We start from the raw sequence: 8,544 nt of genomic DNA on the forward strand, positions 1-8,544 counted from the left end.
CAATATTTGGCTATGCCCTTTTTTTCCATATTTAAAGCAAGTCTAGCACTTTCCTATGTGATATCTCCTATACTTAATGCACTAAGGAGTTCTGCTAAGAGTTGGTACAGGTACAGTAGAAGCCTATTGATATGGCTAGGAACCTCTAACACTATTCTCAGGTCCATTGCTCCTCTAAAATAAAACTCAAGATTAAGATTCCTTTTGAAACATCTTCTTCTTCCCAAAGCTCTTAGAACTACGAGAGCTAAAACTAGACATCTTGCTTACCTCTTCAATAGGGTTAAGAGACTATGAGAATCTACCCTAGCTATCTCTTCTGTTTTCTATCTCCACCTTCTGCCCCTTCTTGCTGCTCTTCTTAACTTGCTACACATTTCAGAGTATAAGGTCATCTCAAACAATGCCAATTATTGCCTATATTCCATCTTCATCTTCTCAAGTTGCCTCTCTACCTTCCACTTTAAGTCATCATTAATCATAAAATAAGTAGAGTACTTAGATAGTTAGTTAAACTTTGCTATGAAAGCCTCCTTATCTAAGTTCCCTTGCTTGCACTCATGAAACTCAGCCTCTTTCTTAGCTTTGAAGGCCATCGGGAAATAGAAATTGAAGAACCAGAATTTGAACTCTTCCCAAGTCTATTTAACCCCTCTTGTTGACCAAACTGTCTTCCACTAATATTTAGCCTCTTTCACAAATAATAATGAAGCTAAAGTCACCTTTTGTTCCTCTGAGCAAGGCACCACCTAAAAGATAGTCTCGATTTGTATGCTAATCATTTTACATTCATAAAATAACATTTCACAATATGCAAGGTTATCAAATCTCAAGTAGCAAATTAATATGTCTACTCACAAATAGTTAAGCAATATAATCAAAAAGTGTAAATTATTTCATTACCTCAACCTTTTATCAGAAAAGGGTTACCATGATTTAACGTTAGCTCTACACGTTCTATATACATAATAAATCTCGAGCAACACTCAATATATACAATTAAGTGACAATTATCAACTATTACTTTGAAACTTGAATTCACTAGGTCCCAAGTATTCATAACTCTCAAATTCCTTATTTAACAACAATAACCCTTCCAAAACACTCTAACAATCCTATTTAATTTCTAACTATACCAAAATTATCAACATACTATCCACATTGTCCAAAAGCCTTCAATTTCTATCATAGGGTTCGTTCAAACCCTAACTAAAAATCTCAAATCATCATAAAACTCATAAACCTAGGATTAGAAGCTTAATTTAACTCCTCAAGACCTTAACTAAGTCAATAGGCTTGTCCATTACCTAAGCATAACCGAATTAAAGCCTCAACCGTAGTTAAAAGAATTAAAAATTTACAGAGGGAAGAGGTGTAGGGAGCTTACGTAATGAAAAATCTTACCCTAAATGTATTCAAAATGGTCTAAAGATTGTGTCCTAGCAGTCACTAGTTGTCTCCCATTGTCTCCTTACGATTTCACTTATCCCATTTTTGATTTCGAATATATTTTTTCATGACCTGATAAGCACTAATTTTGCATGTACGCCATGGTGCATTAACCCGTCTGCCATAGCTTATGGTACAAAGAGCCTCACTATAATTTAAACCTCCCTCCATGCTATGGCCTATTCAAACTTTGACCTAGCCTTCTTCTAAGACTGGCTAACGATCTAAAAACTATATTAGTCCCTCAAAAACACCATCAAGTAATAATTTATCTAATTTGACCAAAATACCCTTAGAAACACTAACAATTCCCTGATTAGAAACTTAGGATATTACAATTCTCTCCTCCTTTTAAGAATTTTTTCCTTAAAATTCAATATCTCACACAATTACAAACATGCAAGAAAAGATGTGGATACAATTGCCTCATTTTATCCTCGGTCTCCCACATCGCATCACTAGGAGTCATACCCTTTCAAAAGACCTTAACCAAATGAACAATCTTATTTCTCAATTTTTGGTCTTTTACATCTATAATTTTCTCTAATTCAGCTCCATAGGTCAAGTTTTCCTAAAGTTTTACATCTTCTGGCATAATAACATGAGAAGGATTAGATTGATACTTCTTCAACGGACTCACATAGGACACATCATCAATATTTAATAAACTCGACGATAAGGCAATTTGATAGGTTATAGGTCCCAACTTTTCTAGAATCTCAAAGGGATTAATATACCTAGAAGTCAATTTCTTACTTTTATTGACCTCCCAATGTTAGTCATCGGTATGACCTTAAAAAATGTATGGTTATCCACCAAAAATTCTAACAATCTTCTATGCTGATCCGCATAGCTCTTCTGTTAAGTTTAGGCTATCAACAACTTCTGCTTAATCATCTGGATCTTTTAGGTCATTTGATTTACCAAATCTGGACCAATAAGCTTCTCTCGCCTAATTCTATCCAACATAGAGGTGATTGACACTTTTGTTCATACAATGCCTCATATGAAGCCATTCTAAGGCTAGAGTGATAATTGTTGTTGTATGAAAACTTTATTAATGGTAGATGTGTGTCTTAACTACCTCTCAACTCTAATGCACAGGCTCATAACATATCCTCTAACATTTGGATTGTCCTTTTAGTCTGACCATCTGTTTATGGATGATAGGCTGTACTAAATCTCAATCTAGTACCCATTGCTCTTTGTAGCATTCTCTAAAAATTTAATGTAAACCTTAGATCACGGTCAGAGACAATGTCTTTTGGCACCCTATGAAGTCTCACTATCTCATTTACATAGACCTTAGCATACTTTTCTAGTGAATATGTCATCTTTATTGTCAAGAAGTGTGTTAACTTTATCAACCAATCCACAATCACCTATATTGCATCATAGCCTGCTTGAGTTCTAGGTAATCCAATAACAAAATCTATTGATATGCCGTCCCATTTTCACTCTGGGATTTTCAATGGTTACAACACACTACTAAGCCTCTGGTGCTCAATCTTAACCTTTTGACACGTCAAACACCTAGCCATAAACTCTATCACATATTTCTTCATTCTTGGCCACTACCACATTTGCTTTATATCCTGATACATCTCGGTGACACCAGGATAAATAGTATACTCATTATAGTATACTTCCTCTAGAATCATCTTTCTTATCTCCTTATCACTTGGTACATAAATTTAATCTCAGTAAGTCGCATACTTGTCATCATTGAATATGAACTCTGTGGGTCTCCTCTCTTCAATATCCTCACGAATTCCTAACAAGTATCCGTCCTCAAACTGTGTAGTATGCAATTCTTTCTAGAATTTATTAGTTACTATCATATAATGCATATTGTATAATGTCATTTGAGACGCTTTCCTTTGAGTATCTAAGAAAGTCTCAAATAGTCAATGCTCCTGGATCATCATATGAGCGACATGTACTGTCTTCTAGCTTCATGCATTACCACTATGTTGGCTTTACTTAGATGGTACTTGGTCTCAAAATTATAGTCTTTGAGGAATTACATCCATCTACATTACCTCATGTTTAGCTCCTTCTAATCTACTAAGTGTTTCAAGCTCTTGTAGTCATTGAAAACCTTAAACACGGAGCCATATAGATAATGTTGCCATATCTTCAAAGCGAAAACAACTTCTACCAATTTGAGGTCATAATTTGGGTAATTCTCCTCATATGTTCTTAATTGTCTCAAAGTGTAAGTAACAACCCTCTCATCTTGCATTAGGATGCACCTAAACCCTTCAACAATGCATCTTATAAACCACGTATGGTAATCGAGGATTAGGAATAATCAGTACTAGAGCAGACATTAGTTTCCTCTTTAATTTTTAAAATGCCAACTCATATTTATCAGTCTACACATACAGTTAATCCTTTCAAGTTAACTTGGTCAATAGAGACATAATTTGTGAAAACCCTAGAATGAAGTGCAAATAGGATTTAGCAAATCCTAAAAAACTTTTGATCTTTGTCGCTAAGGTAGGTGGTTCCCATCTTAAAACATTGTCTACCTTGTGCGGATCCATGACAATTCTGTTTATCAACATCACATGATCTAAAAATCTCACTTCTCTCAGCTAAAATTCATATTTATTGAGTTTGGCATATAACTTGTTGTCCTTTAAAAGCTGTAAGATAGTATAGAGATGCTTTGTGTGTTCTTCTTTATCTCTTGAGTATATCAAAATATCGTTAATGAATACCATCACGAACTTATCAAGATAAGGATGGAAGATTCTATTCATGTAGTCTATAAACACCACTGGAGCATTCGTCAATCTGAATGGCATCATTAAACTTAGAGTAGCCATACTTAGTGTAAAAAGTAGTCTTTGGCACATCTTTAACCTTGACTCATAGCTGATGATAGCCTGATCACAGGTCAATTTTAGAAAATACTATAGCCCTAACCAGCTAATATAAAATATCATTAATTCTAGGCAATAGATACTTGTTCTTAATTGTTACCTTGTTCAGCTATCTATAGTTAATGCATAGTCTCATACTGCCATCTTTCTTCTTTATAAACAATATCGATGATCCCTATGGTGACATACTCAATCTTATGAAACCCTTTTCTAGTAGTTCCTCAAGTTGTTTCTTCAGTTCTGCCAAATCAGATGGAAACATCCGATATGGAGCCTTCAATATGGGTTCTGTTATAGGCACAAGGTTAATAGAGAATTCCATCTTTCACTTAAGTGGCAATTTAGACACTTCTTATGAGAAAACTTTGGGGAACTCATTCATTACCCTTATTCTCTCAACTCCTCCATCATAGACAACATGAATAGAAAAGAACACCATACATGCTTGACAACCTTGTTGGATATACTTTTCTACTTATATCATAAATGAAAATCTCAACTGACTCGTTTCACTGTAGGTACAATGTATGCTAGTAAGGATATTATCTTTCTTGCATAATCTAGAATCGCATTATTTGCCAACAACTAGTTTATACTAACCACTATGTTAATCCCAACTATAGGTAGGCAAATCAAATCAATAGTAGTCGATCTATTTTTAAAGTCAGGTCAATACCTAAACAAGCTTGGTAAGTTTTAACAAAAACTCCTACCGATGTAAACACATTTATCACATATGGTAAGGTATGCATAAATAATTTTAACCTCATCACATAGTCATCAAAAATATAAGAATGTGTAGCACCTAAATCAAATAAAGCATTTATATCACAATTATGTAGAGAGATTTTAACTCTAATTGAATTTGGAGACATACTGGCTTCCTCTTTAGACAATGCAAATACTCTCTTAGGCACAATCAATCTTGCTTTGTGGTACCCCCTACCCTCTTTACAATATCTAGCAATGTGCCTTATCTTGTCACACTTAAAGCAAGCCCAACACTTTCCCATATAGTATCTTTCACACTTTGAGCACTAAGGGTTTCTGGCTATGTTAAGAGTCAGTATAAGCACTGTAAAATCCTGTTGAGATGGTTGTGCACTACTGGCACTATTCTTTGGCCTATTACTCCTCTGGAAAGAACCTTAAGACTGTGATCTATTCTGAAAGGTCTTCTTCTTCCCAAAGCTCTTAGAACTATCAGAGCTAAAATCAAATCTCTTATGGACTCTATTAGTAGGGCCAAAGGATTGTGAGAATTTGCCCTAACTATCCCTTCTTTTCTCGGTCACTACCTCTCTACCTTTTCTTACAGCTATTCTGAACTTGTTACACATCTCATCATAAGATGTGATCCTAAATAGAGCTAACTGATGTCAATACTCTGGCCTTATCTCCTCAAGGACTCTCTCAGCCTTTTGTTTCAAGCCACCGTTCCCCATGAGATAAGTGGAATACTTTGACAACTAATTGAACTTAGTGATGAAAGCTTCTTCATCTAGATTTCCTTGCTTGAATTCATGAAACTCAGCCTCATTCTCTGCTCTGGAGGCTATTGGGAAATAGAAGTTGAAGAACATTACTTTGAATTCATCCAATGTCCACTTCACTTTACCTGTTGGTCGCATCAAATGTTTAGCCTCTTTCACAAATAATATGGAAGCCAAAGTCACTGTCTGTTCCTTTAAACATGGTACAACATGAAAGATTGTTTCTATTCTTTCAATCTACTCCTTAGCTTTATCTTCTTTTATTGTTTCATTAAAGGTAGGCGGATGAAACTATGAAAAACTCTTCCATGTATAGTCCATGGAATTCTATGAACTAGTGTCACCCATAACTCTAGATTGCTTGGGTGTGCTCTCCTCATAAGCTTTATATTCTTCCTCATACATTTCCTCTTCATTCTTTGTTATTCTGCTATCTCCTCTTGCCTTTTTATTTTTGGGCACACCCTGAACTTGCATTGTATTGTGAATCTCTTACATCAAGTTCTTTGTTTCAAGTAAAAAGGCCTTATTACCCTACAGTTCATTCCCTAGTTATTCCAAGTCTTGACTAATCAAAATGTGATTCTTTAGTGATAGTTCATTAATCTTAGTACCATATCTATATTGGATGGATTACCACTCATTGTAGTTCTAGCTTATCATCTTCTTGCCATCCTCTCTCCCTTTTTAAGGATGGAAGTAATCATACAAAGAGTGAGTGCTAAATTAGACAATTATGCAAGGGAAGGAAAGTGAAATGAATACATATGTCAACTTCTAGACATGAATGCAACAAACAAGATAATCCAATACCAGTCTCGAAATGCTTAAAACTGATGCCAAATTATAATGTCTGCCTTGACATTACTAGGACAACGCTCTAATATGCCATTGTGATAACCCGAATTAATTAAAATCTCAAGTAAAAGTTATCACAATATAAGGGTTTAGAAATAATTAATTTAAAACATTAGGATCCTAAGAAAAACCTTTTTGAAAAGTTGTTTGAGCTCAAGCTAGGTTTTAAAATAAATCAAATAGGATAATGAAAGTATGGAAGTAAACCATAGCAAAAATAAGTGGAAGAAAAATAAAATTTCTCCAAATACTAGCTTATCCATCGCGGCATGGGCCATACCCGCCATAACAGATGGCATAAAAGGATGAGTCTCTCATTGAGCATTATGTTGGGGCACAACTGCTATGTGCCATGGCATGCACCTACTAATATGACAGCACTATGAACTTTTACAGCATGCCATTTCACCACCTGTCATCCAATTTAAGTACTTATGCAAGGGAAGGGAAGTGAAATGAATACATATGTCAACTTCTAGACATGAATGCAACAAACAAGATAATCTAATACTAGTCTCAAAATGCTTAAAACTAATATCAAATTATAATGTCTGCCTTGACATTACTAGGACAACACTCTAATATGCCATTGTGATAACCCGAATTAATTAAAATTTCAAGTAAAAGTTATCACAATATAAGGGTTTAGAAATAATTAATTTAAAACATTAAGATCTTAAGAAAAAACCTTTTTGAAAAGTTGTTTGAGCTCAAGCTAGGTTTTAAAATAAATCAAATAGGATAATGAAAGTATGGAAGTAAACCACAGTAAAAATAAGTGGAAGAAAACTAAAATTTCTCTAAATACTGGCTTATCCATCGCGGCATGGGCCATACCCGCTATGACAGATGGCATAAAAGGATGAGTCTCTCATTGAGCATTATGTTGGGGCACAACTGCTATGTGCCATGGCATGCACCTACTAATATGACAGCACTATGAACTTTTACAGCATGCCATTTCACCACCCATCATCCAATTTAAGTAGTTCATGTGTCCATATGAAACTCTTCGAGCCTTCTAACTAATGGCACTAGTCTCATACCTAAATTCTTAGCTGTTAAAAAAATAGACACCCAAACTTAAAATAGTCTATTTTTACCTCAAACACATTCAAAGGTGTCTAACTCTCACCATCAAGTGCCATTAGTTTCATAATCACTTTAATCAACTCAAATAGATCATGCACAATATACATGATCAATCATATCATACAAATAAGTATATATACTCAAAATAACCACCAAACTCTCAATTCTCAATAATGTAATGGGGTGTATCACATTCAACTAAAATATAGTTTTGGTCAATTCAACATATAAACCATCACAATTATATCACTTGTACTGGTATCTTGGCTGACCATACTTATTTAATCATAATCACTACAAGCTTAGGCCAAGATACGCACAAATTTCAAAAATCCTCATACAAATGATAACAAAATTATGTAATGCTCCTAAATTGGCATATAACATGACATATTCATTAAAAACCTAAAATAGGAAAGAGAAGAGCTATACACACAAAGCTCTTCACTCTTCAGTTATTTCTTCCTTTCTCTTACCCATACCGGAGCGCTCACTTGTAAAATATAACTTCAAGGTGACATAAAAATCTTAATAATAGAATAATTTATTACTATTAATTAACATGCATAACTATATAAGAGCAAAGCTATTATACACCAAACATACTTTTAACATATTACAACATAACCTTTCCATAATCAATGCTCAATTTTGCTCTAGTATGATCATTTTACCATTTGAGCCTCCATATCACTTCGACTGAAACCATAAGCTCTCAGACCAAGTGTACATTCATAATGGTTCGAGCTCACCTTTAGTGG

The sequence above is a fragment of the Prosopis cineraria genome, unplaced genomic scaffold, assembly GCF_029017545.1.
Source record: "Prosopis cineraria cultivar Desert tree isolate PC_DT_omini unplaced genomic scaffold, ASM2901754v1 PC4, whole genome shotgun sequence".
Taxonomy (NCBI): Eukaryota; Viridiplantae; Streptophyta; class Magnoliopsida; order Fabales; family Fabaceae; genus Prosopis; species Prosopis cineraria.